At 48.0% G+C, this 14,844-nt stretch overlaps 1 protein-coding gene across 2 annotated transcripts in view; it reads left to right on the top strand.

Moving 5' to 3' along the window:
* Positions 1-14,844, top strand: part of Cdh13 (cadherin 13) — a 1,039,744-nt gene that overhangs the window by 853,921 nt on the left and 170,979 nt on the right.

The raw sequence follows: 14,844 nt of genomic DNA on the forward strand, positions 1-14,844 counted from the left end.
GAAGGGAGGATGGACCGTTCAGGTACCGCAGGGAATTGCCTAAGACTTCTGCACTTCAGAACTTCTCAGAGCCTTTATTCTCAATCTACAGAGAAGAAAGAAAGTAGTTGAGGCCATTGGGAGAGCTCACAAGGTGAACGCCTTTCGGCACAGCCTGATGACCTGAGTTCGATTCCCTGTGACCTATAAGGTGGAAGGAAAGAACTATTTCTACCAAGTTGTCCACTGATTCCACAGGTCCCTAATGCACACACCCCCTTTTGCTTTTAAAAGGCAAGAAAGAAGCCAAGAACAGATAACCATAACCACGACTGATCTAGCGGCATTTTAGAGGAGGAGTAAGTTCATAGGAGAAAGATTGCTTTGATTTTTATCATGCCAAGCAGTAGCCTGGTAGAAAGGACTATATCTCCACAGTGTTACCTTTGGAATACTTGTTCAGGCCATTAGAGCAGCCTCCCCATGCTGTCTAGCATATTTCTAAAAGGATATTATTTTATACCATAACTATATTCAGGGTTCCGCCTACTTCTATCTCGCCTTCCTAGGAATTTAATTCTGTTGTCTAGATGGGGGGAGTCAGCTTTCTCTCTCAGTTACCGGCCAAGTAATAAATGTTGGCATAGCCGTGCAATCAAAATATGCCCTCTATAAATTGCACTGCTTGTCATTAAGATGTTTCCTAAACAACAAGTGAGCTGCACACTCTCTGTTTTTGTCAGGCGCTTACGGCGATCTTAAATTTCGTGCCGCGTCTATACATATTCAGCGTGTTGTAACTGTGCTATGCCAAGTGGCCTGGGAGAAAATTATTTATACAGATCAGAGGGAACTTGGGAGGCCCCAGCGCTTATAGCTAGGGCTGTGCACCCGTGGATTGGTTTCCGGGTATCTTTGTGTTATCACTCTTCGGATTTAGCCAGCTCCTCACCAGTTCCCAGACGTCTGTCACCAGCGTCCTCCAAGACAAGCGACACTCCTCTCCTGTACATGGTCAATCCATCAGGACATGGAGACTACAGTGTCCAACCGTCTGTGGACCTGACAGAAGAGGAAAAGCATGGTCTCTGCTGTAGGGTCATTCCACAACCTTCAGTCCCAGCACAGAAATACTAATGTATATTCACAGAAGAGAGAGAAATGATTGAGGGGCTACTTTAAAGGGATTGTCAGAGCAGTGGAAGTAGGTGTGTCACAGAGAACAGCATGGGACGATTCTGGCTTGGCATTGCTTGGTGATGGTCCGTGTCTATGACATGGGTCACAGGTATCTTAGGAATGGAAGAATGAACATCTTGGTGAAAACACAAGGCAGAAAGGGGGACCCTGTTCAGTTAGGATGAGTAGTGTGTCATTAAGACATGCCAAGATAGGGCGTCCCATGCATAAGGACGTACTCAGCTATAGACTGAGGACTGAGACCCTTGGCAGAAGGTCCAGGCAGTCATCATCCCAGGTATCATTCCGGTGTATCTTCCAACTCACAGGGCACACGCTCGAACTGTGTGTCAACAGTCAGGTGATTTTGCCACTTTTCTCGTTGCTATGACAAAATGCCCAATGGGAGCAACATAAAGAAGAAGGGTTTGTTGTGGCTCACGGTGAGGGTGCAGTCATCATGGCGGGGACAGCATGGCTGCAGGGCGGTGATACAGATGCTCGCATTGTGGATACAGTTAGGAAGCAGACACAGATGGCGGTGCTCAGCTCACTTCCTCCAGGACCGCCACCTGTGGGATGTTACCACCCACATTGAGTATGTGGCTTTCCTCTGCAGTTAAACCTGTGAGGGAGGGCAACCCTTTGGGGGCGTTGCATATCTGATATCCTATATATCAGATAGCTACATTGTGACTAATAACAATTAGCAACAGTAGCAAGAGCACAGTTATGAAGTAGCAACAAAAATAATTCTATGGTTGGGGGGGGTGACCACAACATGTGGAGCTGCATTAAATGGTTGGGGGCATTAGGAAAGTAGAGGACCACTGAGTTAAACATTTCTGGAAACATATTCACAGTCAGGCTCAAAGGTGCGTCTCCTGGGTGATTCCAAAATCCATCCAAGTTGGCAGTGGAGATGAGCCATCACGACGGTTTGCTCTGAGGACCTCTCTGAACTTCTTGTTACACTTAGATGTGTCACGAAGCTCTGACACAACCATCTGTGTACAAGGACCTTCCCACACTTTGTTCTTCAAGGACCACGCTGACATCTTGCAATCAGAGCTCCCGAGAACACCTTTTTAGGGGATGCTTATGCAGAGGAAAGTGAGAACCTAGGATTGCCCAGAAAAGAAAAGCTGGCTAAAGAGAGAAACCTGCTGGAGAAGGGCAGAGCAGGCATGAGAGCTGTCCTGGAGGTGTGACCAGCAGGAGGGCAGTGGCCATTGTCCCATCAGCAGTTCCATGGTGTCGTCATGCCTCCATCTAGTCCCCAGGGGCTCACGAAGGCTATGCTGTCACTGCTCCCACAATACAAATGACAGAGGCGCAGCACAGCATGGTGCCACTGCCCATGGGTAGTTCCAGCCCCGAGCACCAGGGAGAGATGCTTCCAGGGGGACAGATTTCAGCTCAGCATTTGAAAAAATGGACTCTCACAGCCAGAAATTGGACAATCCTTTAGAGATGCCCAGAGAGAATGCTTGCACGGTTCAGGTCCCCTGACGAAATTCCCTGACTTTCCTTCCATGGCTATATCTCATTTTTGAACTTTAGATATAATTCTCTTATACATTAGGAGACAAGGCCTCTTGGGCAACACTCTGTGTCCCTCTCAAGCAGAGAAACTATTTTGTTTAGCAAAGATGCTGACAAGGGATGCAGAACTGGGCCCAGCAGCCTCCTTGGCTTTCCCTAGGTAACCCCTTTCTGTTCTCTCCCGCTCTGTCCCAGGCCAGTCTTGTATCAGACTCTAAGTCAAAATGTTGGCTCCTGATGAGAACTGGCTCACATAAAGGTTAAGCTATAACCAAGAATGACAACCATGAACCCAGATATAGAGCCGAGCAACAGGAAGGCACCCAGAACTCTTTCTTAGAAACACCCAGCCATTCCACTGGAATGTGTAGATCTGAGAGAGGGATAGTGATATTCACGCTTTAAAATATGAGTGGAAGCCATGTGTTCACAAAACTCTCAGCCATAGAGCTAGACAGTTCCACGGATGCTGGGCCATGTTACAGAGAACTGGTGGGATCTGATATATGACATTAGACCTCCCCTGGTCTCTCCAGGTTCTTTCCTTACCCACCAGCTTAACAAAAAGAACTGCAGGGCCTAGAGGAGACCCAAACATAAGATATCAAGGATAGGGAGCACCCTGGGGGACAGAGGGATAGGCTGGTGACATGGGTTTAAATGTGATGGTTTGCTCGTTCCCATACCTAATGTTACCCTGCCTGAGGAGAGACTCCACCCCACCGTGTTCTGTGTCTTTGAAGGTAAAGTAAGACTCAGATCTGTGAGATGGGTACAGCCCTGAGTCAGGCTTCCACTGAGAGCTAAGCAATGGGATACTTGCTTTTCTTATCTGTCACTGTGTGTCCCTTTCCCCGCCCCAGCGCCCTCACTGAAATCAGTCTCTTTAGCTCTACTCTGGGTGCCAGAGTAGGTGACCTTTGATCCATCCTTTTTATCTGTCTTGGTCTAGCCTCATGGTGTGAGCCATGATCTTGCCAGAACTTTGAAGTCTGGGTTCCCATACCGCCCATACTGAATAATCTGCCTCTGTTCGTGATGACCAGATGAAGGCTTCCTGCTGAGATACAGGCACCAGCATTTTGTGATTGGTTTCATCTCACATCATCCTCGAAGAGCTCCTCTTCATGTCTCCAAGGTCCTGCTTCTGTGTCTGTCTTTAGGCTTTCTAGTCAAATCTTCTATGCAACAACACCATGATACACTGCCTTGGCTCAGGTCTCCCCTAACTCTAGCAGGCCAGGGGAGTAAGTCAGCCACAGACTGGAGAAGGCACCTGGTCCAGCAAATCTAGGGTAGGGACCAAGGGTTCCCATCCCAACAAAGTTCGAGGAATGTCAGTGTCCCAGAGCAGCCATGACCCACTGAACACACCAGATGGCCTCAGCACAACAGAAATGGCTTCTTTCTTGATCCGAGAGGGAGGTCAGATTGTTCATGTGGCTAGGAATTCTCTGACAGCACCAGGGCAAATGTGTCCTTACCTGCTCTAGCTCCTGGCATTTCCAGAAGCCCTTTCTGATCTCTGTCATCCACATCACAGGCAAATTCACATCAGCCTTCTCTGTCAGTGTGCTTCTGGGTCCAAGTTTCCCTGTTTTCATACGGGCTTCCGTCATATAGGGTTGGAGATTATTCTCGTGACCTCATCTTCTTCAGACTATCTCCAGAGCAATCCCATCTTCGGATATGTCCACACTCCGAGCAACTGGGACGCAGGTTTCAGCAAATCTTTGGTGGGGTAGGCTGGGGAGATTATTCAGTCGTTAGAGCGTTCGCCTTGCAAGCATGAGGATCTGACTTTGATCTCAAAACCCGAACATGGAGGGAGCCGTATTTGCCATCACAGAGCTGGGGGACAGAAGCAGGACGATCCCTGAGGCTTGCTGGCCTGCCAGATGAGTCTACTCTGCAAGCTTCGTACTGATTGGAGACTGTGTCAGGGGAAAGGGGGGGTGGGCGGTCCCTGAGAAATGACACCTGAGGTTTGTTCTCTAGCTCATGTAAGCACATGCAAGAATGCACACACACACACACACACACACACGAGAGAGAATGAATGAATGAATGAATGAATGAATTAATTAATTAATTAATTGTGGGTCATAATTCATTATATCAGATAGTGCAGACGTTAGCCTCAGAACACCACTTTTTTAAAAAGATTTATTTTATTGTATTTATATGAGTACACGGTTGCTGTCTTCAGTTACAACAGAAGAGGGCATCAGATCCCATTACAGATGGTTGTGAGCCACCATGTGGTTGCTGGGAATTGAACTCACGACCTCTGGAAGAGCAGTCAGTGCTCTTAACTACTGAGCCATCTCTCCAGCCCCTTGGAGCACCCCTTTAAGAAACCCTGCTTCACTCCCAATCAGACCAGGAGCCCACGTAGGAATGATGTTTATAAACCAGCAGGTGCTACCCAGAATCTACTGTGAGGCCCATCACACAGTGGGTCCTCCATAACTACAGCTCCGAATAGTTAATATTCTTTCCGCACAGACAAAAACAAAACAAAGTAAACCACTCCGGGTTTTTCTTGGTGCTGCCAAAGACTTATTCTGCAAGGTTTCATATAGCAAGCAATCTCTATGTGTTGGGTGACTGAACATAGCTGTCACCCCATATTAACATTTTTTTTAAAAAGCCCTTCCTAGGCCCTCAAGTTTCCATTCCACCTTCTGGAACCAAATGGCAGGATGCTTATTAAATGACACAGCTCCTTTAATGGGAAATTAACAATCTACAAAACACCGAGGGTTCGGTAGCAGGAGTCTGATGAGCTAACAGGCCACAGTAATTTGTTGATTACCCTGCCTTGATTCCCCAGCGAGAACCCATCTGTATTCAGTAAGAACTACAAAATATTCCAGGAAGAGAGAACTCTGCCTTTGCATTCTAGCAAGGTCTAGTCTTGTCTTGAGCATCGTAAATCACTGTCCTGTTTCACTCAAGTCAGTGGATCTCAGCAAAGCGTAACCAAACTCCCTGGGGGATATGGCTGTCTAGAAACACAGCTAGGGGTAGGAAGGGAGAGTATGACTGGCATCCAGTGGGAGGGTGCTTAGGGTGCTACCTAGCATCCTGTGGTATATAGAGCAAGCCACCCACCCAGCCCCAGAGATATCAGGAAGACCCAGACCTCTGCAAAGATTGAATGGTGATGCTAAGCCAGAACATGGAGTCCAGAGTACCTTCTCATCAATCTATGCTGTGGCCGAACTGGCTGCTAGGAGCCAAGGGTCGGTCTCAGGTTAACACCACGATCTCTGAAGTTGCATTCCCCTGAGCTGTGTCCTTTCGTATACATGTACTAAGTCCTAGCCTAACATAGTCCTCTCCCAATGGCATGAAAATAGATACCATGATGGCCCCCATATGGCAGATGAGGCCAGCTTTCATGCTAAATTGAGCCATTGGTCCCACATTACACAGTGACAGTTCAATCCTGGAGTCCTAACAGAATGGTCCACAGAACTCTCATGCCTGCGGCTAAATCGTAGGCTCAAATGCCTGCTCTGCTGTTTACCAGTTGCATGGTCTGGGGCAGTGGATTCAACTTCTCGGTATCTGTTTCTTCTTCTGGGTGAGGGTTAATGACATTACAAAGGGTTTCTACTGGGATTACAAGACCGGAAAAGTCCCTTCCCGGTTTCTGCCCACAAGCATAAACTCAGTAAGCCTGAATCTGTCTCCCTACTACCAGCCATCAGACACACAGGTATCAAGGAAAAGAAATTACCGAGTGTGGTGTATAATTCTCTTAGTTGATGTGCCTTCTCTTAAACTAACTAGAAGGTTCCATTTACCAGAAGCAGACTTAATGATGAAGTTTTTATTCTGTTCACCTCCTTCAGGGAGTACTTAAAAATAACTCCAAAACTCACAGTTAGAAGCTCGTGTTCTTTACCCGATTGGGACTTAATTAGTCCTTCAGCAACTTCGCCCTCCTCAGAAGCTGCTCGGTGTTAAATCCCTCATGACCCTTGGGTGTGGAGATACAGAAGTCTCTCAAGCAATGGTCCGACACACTCAGTAGATGCAGAAGACTTCAGAGCAGGAGTTGAGGATTCTTAACAATTTGGGAGAGGTTGACAATGAAGAAGAAAAGATACCAAATTAGAAATTTTAAAATTATATTCCTTTCTTCAAGGAAAAGTGCATGACCAGCTTCAGTCTGCTGTATTTTTCTGGGCCAGTAGGGGAGGTCGTGGGGGAGGGGGAGCAACCTGGCTCCATCTTTCTCTTGTTCAAGACTCTATATGCAATGTCCAGGCAAGACAAGTCGTTGTCTATAGAAGCAATCTTGGCTGACGTACATCAGCCTTCCCAGGATGTCTGCAGCCACACCCTACACAGATTCCATATACAGTCAGCAGCTGCAGAAGATGGCTCAGGCAACCTGATTTGACTTGACTGGACGTTTTATTTTAGTGTCCTCACGTCTGGTGTACACATTTTCCCATAGTGTTACAAGGATGACTATGATGGCCTGGGAATAAAAAGCATGTGTGTGTGTGAGTGTGTGTGTGTGTGTGTGTGTGCATGTGTATGTGTGTGCAGGTATCTGTGTGTGCATTGTGAATATGTGTGTGAGTGGGTTTATGTGTGTTTGTGTGTATATGTGTATGTGAGTGTGCGAGTGAATATGTGTGTTTGCATGTATGTGAGTGTATGTGTCTGTGTATGCATGTGCATGTGTGTGTATGTGTTTATGTGTGTGTATATGTGTGAGTATGTGTGTGTATGTGTGCACAGGTATATGTGTGTGCATGTGTGTGAGTGTGTGTGTATGTGTGTTTGTGTGTATATGTGTGTATATGCATGTGTGTGAGTGTATGTGAGTGTCTGTATGTGCATGTGTGTGTTTATGTGTGTGTGTGCTAGTATGTGTGTGTGCACATATATTAGAGTATGTGTAATTATGTGCATCTATGTGTGTATGTGTGTGTGAGTGGATAAGCGCATGTGTGTGAGTGTGTGTGTGTGAGTGTATGAGTGCCTATGTATGTATGTGCCTGTGTAAGTATGTGTTTATGTGTGTGTATGTGAGTGTGTGTATGTGTGTGCATATGTGTGTTTTAGAGTGTAAGTGCATGTGTGTGAGTGTGTGTGTGTGAGTGTATGAGCCTATGTATGTATGTGCCTGTGTAAGTATGTGTTTATGTGTGTGTATGTGAGTGTGTGTATGTGTGTGTGCATATGTGTGTTTTAGAGTGTAAGTGCATGTGTGTGAGTGTGTGTGTGAGTGTATGAGCCTATGTATGTATGTGCCTGTGTAAGTATGTGTTTATGTGTGTGTATGTGAGTGTGTGTATGTGTGTGTGCATATGTGTGTTTTAGAGTGTAGGTGTGTGTGCGTGTGTGTGTGTGTGTGTGTACACACATATATACACACATGTACTTATGGACAGTAGGTCTTTGGCTAGGTCTGTCCTGACATCCCTCTGGACTATGACCTATAGTCTTGATCTTGCCCCTCCAAGTTTATCAACATTATGTGAATGCTCATGTCACAACCTTGCTCCTCACCTGCCACTCTCCGTTGTTGTAGCGGGAAAGTTCCATCTTGTACTGTAAGTCCGACCTCAGACATGGCCGCCTCTCTGGGGCTCCTGTGTGTTTTCATTCACTCGCTCGCTCACTCACTGCCGCATCCAGTGCTGTTGCAATTACGGGGCTTCAGGAATGGACAAGATAATGCAGAGCTATATTCTTGCCAGGGACCCAATACAAAATAAAGCAAACAGAGTTGACATCCAGAAAGTTCTAGGTGCCCTGAAGATGATATTGTAGAGGAACGACTACAAGAGGACCCCAGGGATGAGGACCCCCAATAAGGTGACCAGAGAAAGCTGTTCTGGAGTGAGATCTGGGTTTATTTTAATTATGTATGTACATGTATGCACATGCGTGTGTGCATGCGTGCATGTGTGCATGACTGCAGTAGCTTTGGGGGCCAGAAGAGGCTCTCAGATTCCCTGGCATCAACATTAGAGACAGCTGTGAGCAACCCTACATGGATGCTGGGAACTGAATTTGTGTCTTCTACAAGAGCATGTGTGCTCTTAACCACCAAACCATCCCTCCAGTCCCTTGGGATGGTGGTAATCAGAATAGAGAAGTATCACCCCGACATAGAACTTAGCTGTCCCTTATTTAGCCTTTTTTCCTGTGAGGCAAAACTCTTGTTTTACTTGCATTGACTTCCCCAGGGTTGTGGCATCCTCAGACTTCACAGACTCTGTGTACAGTAGGTAACTACAGAAGATTGCTGAGAAGCCCCGAGCTAATGTGGCCAAAACTTTGCTTCTCACTGTATTTCTTCTTTTTTTTTTCTTTTTTTTTTTTTTCATTTATCAGACATACCATTGATTTCTTTTTCTCTAAGTCCAAGAAAAGAAACTATTGTTCCTTACCTCTTTGCCTTGGGGACATCCTGGAACCAAATATTCGGAAATCCACCTAGGAATTGCAAATGGCACCCCGGGAATGATGTTATGCATACGCTGATGGGAACTGGCTCGAACCCGTGTCTTATGCTATGGTTCTTGATCTTGACGCAAAGAAATTCAACTTACACTCGAGGGTGGCTGAGTGTGGAAGACATAGCGGGTGAGAGAGGTTAGCCTGACTCTCAGTCTCTGCCTCAGGAGACTGAGAGCTCTGGGTGCTTTAGCAATGGCTTCCATGGTGTCTACTGAGCTATGAGCACTGTGTTATCTGCCACTTGTACCATCACATAGAGATCGCCACAGCCCTGTGGCCAGTCTGCAGGGGGCACATGCCTGGTACTCAGGAAAGACTAATGAGCTGAATTGAAGTCACAGAAGCCACAAAGAAAGGGACCCTTCTCTGGTCCTGAAAAGTCATGGCTTCAAGTTTGAGAACTAAAGTAGACGAATCTTTTAAAACTTATTTCTTTTACGTGTACATTTGTTTTGTCTGCGTGTAAGTCTGTATACCAGAGTTCTACAGTACCCATGAAGCCAGAGGACAGCAATGGATACCCTGGAACTGGAATTATAGATGGTCGTGAGCCACCATGTGGGTTCTTGGGATGGAACCCAGGTCCTCTGTAAGAGCAGCCAATGTTCTTCTTAACCAATGACCCATGTCTGCAGCCCTAATTGACTTGAGTCTTAATCCACGGGGCCATCTCTGTCTTTCTCCGTCCTTCCCACAGTACCCATGTGACAGGCACTGCAGTAGGTTGAGGGGTAATGACCTACACAACACAACCCTGAAACCTGCCGCACTTGGACAGGGTGGCAGACTTTCGTCAAAAGATGGTGCCAATAAACACAGGATTTGATTTAGTAAGAGTTAGGAAGGGACGATGTTGGTTTGCTGAGAACCAGGATCTGGGAACCAGGTGTGCCTGGGGAGCCTAGGCCTAGGCCTGAGGCAGGTGACTTGAAGATTAGGTGTCCTGAGACAGGGACGTTCCTGCTCCCTGCTCCCTAATGGACATGGAATATCTGGGGAGTTTTGGTCCTGACAACTGTATGGAGGGTGATGATAGTGTCCTAAAGTCCAGGATATTGCTAGTCTCCTCGGAAATAGGAGCACCCCCTCTCCCACAGTAAAGTCCTTTCCAGACCAGTATGGATGCCTACGGTTGACAGACCCAGCTTAAGGGGTGAAAGATAAGAACACAGTTTAAGATAACCATGCGTCACCATCTTGCTCACAGGCTACAGGACATGCTCTCTGCCACCTGGGACCCCCGACATCTCCTTCTGCCTTAGGAGATGGGAGTGTGAACCGAATGAAGACCATAGGATTTGTTTCTGGGCATTTAGGGACATACAAGTAAAGCAATGTCTCCTTCTTCTTCCTAAATCATAACCAACCCTGGGAAAACACCCTTTATTTCTCTGTTCAGGCCATCTGCAGACTAGATTTTTGCCTTCCTATTCATTCCCTACAGTCCATTTTCCATCCTCTGTCCTCCTGCCGCCAAGGAGAAAACTAAGGGACCTTTGCCATGGACCGGTTTTACTAAATCCCTGTAAGGAACGAGATAAGGTGACAGGACGTGCAGATAGCTTTCACTTCTAAGTCATGCATTTGCCTCTCTCTGTGCCACCATCTCCTCATGGAAACTGTGGAGGAAATATGGCTCTATCCCCCGTATTTACATAATACCCTTCCCTGTCGAGCTGTGTGCTCATCTGTGTAGCCGCAGTCAAGAACACCTTGAATACTCCAAGGAGCCGAGTGACCCATGGGGGCCATGCTTACCCTCCGCTCATCTGTCACTGACTATCTTTCTTGACAGTTGTGATAGGAGCCTTGGGGACACCTGGGAGAGGGCCAGGGTGCACCTGTCAGTCTGTCCCCAGAAACAGCTCCCTCCTCTCCTGTCATCTCCCTCTGCCCCCACCTCTTCTCCTTCCGTTGTGTAAAGCACTTACTTAGAAATGAAATCCCAGCTAGAAAGGAAAGGGCTCTCAGAACCAAGCGCCCTGTCATTCTTTCAGAGAGGTTATGTGGAGTGGAAGCCGAGCAGCCTGCAGTAAAACACAGGAAGTGTCAGTCCTCTTCCGGTGGGAGACTACCCACCATATGTTCTACCAGGATCCAACTCCAACTGTCCCCTTGCTTGGGTCTCTGCTCTGACTTGCGAGGTTGCTATTCCAGCTCGCAAGCCCCCGGCAACGTGGCCAAAGCTTTACTACCTTACTGCTTTACAAACCACACATTTGTTCACACAGTGTACACACGAGGAAAGAGAAAGAGAGACAGAGACAGAGACACAGAGACAGAGAGAGACAGAGAGAGACAGAGACTCAGAGACAGAGAGAGACAGAGACACAGAGACAGAGAGACAGAGACATAGAGACAGAGACACAGAGACACAGAGACACAGACACAGAGACAGAGACACAGAGACACAGAGACACAGACACAGAGACACAGACACAGACACAGACACAGACACAGACACAGAGAGAGACAGAGAGAGACAGAGACAGGCAGACAGAGACAGGTAGACAGACAGACAGATCACATTAATGAAGGGGCTCTGGGCATTGAATTCCCAATAAAAAAAAATGTGCAGAGAACCTTGTTATCTAAAGAAAGAAGACTTCTTTGGGTCCTTCCAAGGAGGCTGAACTAGAAGAGTGACATGAACAGGTTCCTGTAATCAAGGAATTTGTAACCATGGGTAACACTGTCAGGAAAGAGAGAATTGGAGGGGGAGGGTGTCAGCTGATTGGAACTGTGTGTGTGATGGCCTTTTCTGCTCATCTGACTGCTGCCATCTGGATCCCCATATGAAAAGAAGACAAGATTTGTCCTGACTAGATAGGCACTCAGGGTGGGAGGCCCCTTCCCCTCCAAGTGGCAGAGGTCACCATGCCAACTACTTAACAGCCAACCTTAGCCCACGGATGCATCCACTCTCCTGGGAGCTATGTTCTACAAAACGACCCTGTGTGGCTGAATTGCACCGGTGCCCAAACACTGGCTAAGCCCCAAGTGTTTGGTAGAGACAAACACGAAGGCCTATGGAACCCCTCCAGCAGGAACTCACAGCAAGGCAAACTGGAAACATTTCAAGCCCGAGAGAAGTCCCCTTTGGCCTGGAGGTGCTGGCGGAAGCTTCCAGAACCCATGACAAAGGCTTAGATCACCTGCTTTGATGTCTTCATCCTCCTGGTGCATGAGAGTCTGCAGTGCAGAGCTGTGGGTAGTATTTGGTGGTTGAAGGCTGCTGACAGGAGGCGTATCGTGATGACAGATGACGTTGATTGATAGATTGGTTGCCATGCTGTGAGTCAGACAGCAGATTCTGTCCCTTGTGGAGGGGCTGGCCTGGATGTACAAACTGGCAGGCTGGAGGAGACGGGGGAGTTCCAGGGATCCTTCTGTGAGTTCCTGATGACAAAGAAAGATAACATTTCTTTCCAACACCACCCCCACACCAAGAGCACATAGCAGTGCTTTTTAGGAAAAGCACCATCAAGGCAGGGACCACGTCTGTCTCGCTCACCCCTGTGTCCTAAGTGGCTGACACATAATGGCCATTCACAAAACTTTTAGTGACTAAATAATGAATGGGTGGAAAGCAGTCTCGCTCTGTCCCTCTGGGGACATTGTCATATTTCTCTCCTGCTCTGCCCCCCACCAATTCCCATCAACCCCTGGGTCACAGCTCTGACGCACCTGCCTGGCATCTCCTCTCAAACTACCCAGCCCCTCCCACAGTCTCCCCTGACTGAGTCACTGTCTAGTCTGGGCATCAAACTCCCTCACTCCCCCTGACATAGCACCACCCTGTTAGAACCCAAATTCAAAGCAGGGAGCTACACAAAAGGTTTGAGTGTGAGAAGCAAGCACTCCTGCCTCCTCACTACCTCCCAGCTGGTGTCCTGTTTGATCAGACATCCAAGGTCACCCATGGGAACTGGCTGGGTATATTCCCTTGGTCTTGAGTTCTCTGCCCCTCTGTAGGAAACATTTGGGAGGCGGGGGTAGGGGTGTCTTCTGAGACCCTCTAGGAGTGGGAACCAGTAGCATAGGCTGAAGGCGTGGTCTCCTCAGGAAATGCAGAGACAGAGGTTAAAGAGATGTCAGTGTGAGGGCAGACAGTGGCTACCAAACTGTCATCAGTTCCACTTGCCCCATCTTCCCACCCAAAGTCCTCTCTACCTGGCACAGCCTTCTGTCTCCTGGCCAGGCATTATAGTAGGGGCAAACATTCTCATGGTGCAGAACACGGACAGAAAGATGCCACCCAAAAGTTCACAGGACCTCTTCGCAGCCAGCAGAGTGCGAATCACTCCGAGAATCCACCTAATTATTGGTAATTATATCCAAAAATAGTCTGGCTAATGGGTGGAGGAATTGCATCGTAAAGGAATTCGCCACTGAAGAAAGAATGTTGAAATGTAGCCAAAGAGACGGTACTCGATAAGAGGCGGGCAGCCAGTACCAGCAATAAGAGATGGGCAGCCAGTACCAGCTCTAGAAGCCTGTAGTCATGCGTGGTCATGTTTGCCAAGGGGGCGTTCATTAGAGCAGCAAACAGCTCAACTATGCTGCCCATTCCAGCCACTGCCATCCCAGTTGGTGAGAACCGTTGTGGCAAGTCACGGGCAATGGAGAGATGTAGGAAATACTTCTGCCACTCCGGAAAGCATCTGAGTCAAGCCCAGCCTAGCTGTGCTCCCTCAGTTAGCCGAGGAGCCATCTTGTTACAGGATTCTCCATGCCTCCCTCCACCTTCGAGAGGAGGAAAATCGGCCGGGTGTCAGCTGATGCAGGAGACTGCCCAGCAAAAGACATGTGCAGGTGTCTCCTGGCCTAGGTCTATATCCAACCCCCACCTCTATCCACCACCGTCCAGTGCACAACTTGCCACAAGAGTTGTGCCATAGAAGCCCCCACTCTCATCAGCGGCTTGTCAAACTACACGTGCCATTCTGTGTCAAAACAAACAAAGCTGTCTGGAAGCCTGTCCCTGCAAACAGCAATTTTGAGCAGTCTGCCAGCAGTCTCCCCGCATGGCCCTTTGGCATAGACAACCAGTTCTGGAGTCGAGTCTAGAAAGATGATGAAGGCCGGTGCCTCCCTGGTCTTGCCGGTTCTTTGACTGTTCCCTTTCATCTCAAAAGTCCTTCTGTGGTGCCAGTATGGCCATGGCACACAATTCCAGACATCCCCTTGTCACCTGAGACCTAAGGGAATAGAGAGAGCAATAGGGCACAGGCTTTGGTCATGCTGAGTGACAGACTTTCCAAATGATGCCATTTAAAAGAGGAACCAGCCGTGGACTCAGGGACGAGGGCCTATCAGCCTGTCACCTATAACCAAAGTTCTCGGCTGCAACCTGAGTTCTGAGTGGTGGACATGGAACCCTGAACCCTGCGTGACTGTCTGGCACAATGTGAAAGAGAAATACTGGCTAGCGCGTGTGTGCACACACACATGAGCACACACACACACACACGAACACATGCACACGCACATACTCACACATGCTTGCACAAGAGGGGTCAGCATCCTGTATCCCCCCCACTGGCCTTGAACTCCTTAAATAGCCAAGAAGGATCTTGAACTCTGGTCCTTCTACCTCTACCTACTGCCAAGATTTCAGGCTTGCATGGCCCCATCCAGTTTATC

This window comes from Rattus norvegicus, chromosome 19, assembly GCF_021556685.1.
Source record: "Rattus norvegicus strain SHRSP/BbbUtx chromosome 19, alternate assembly SHRSP_T2T, whole genome shotgun sequence".
Lineage (NCBI taxonomy): Eukaryota > Metazoa > Chordata > Mammalia > Rodentia > Muridae > Rattus > Rattus norvegicus.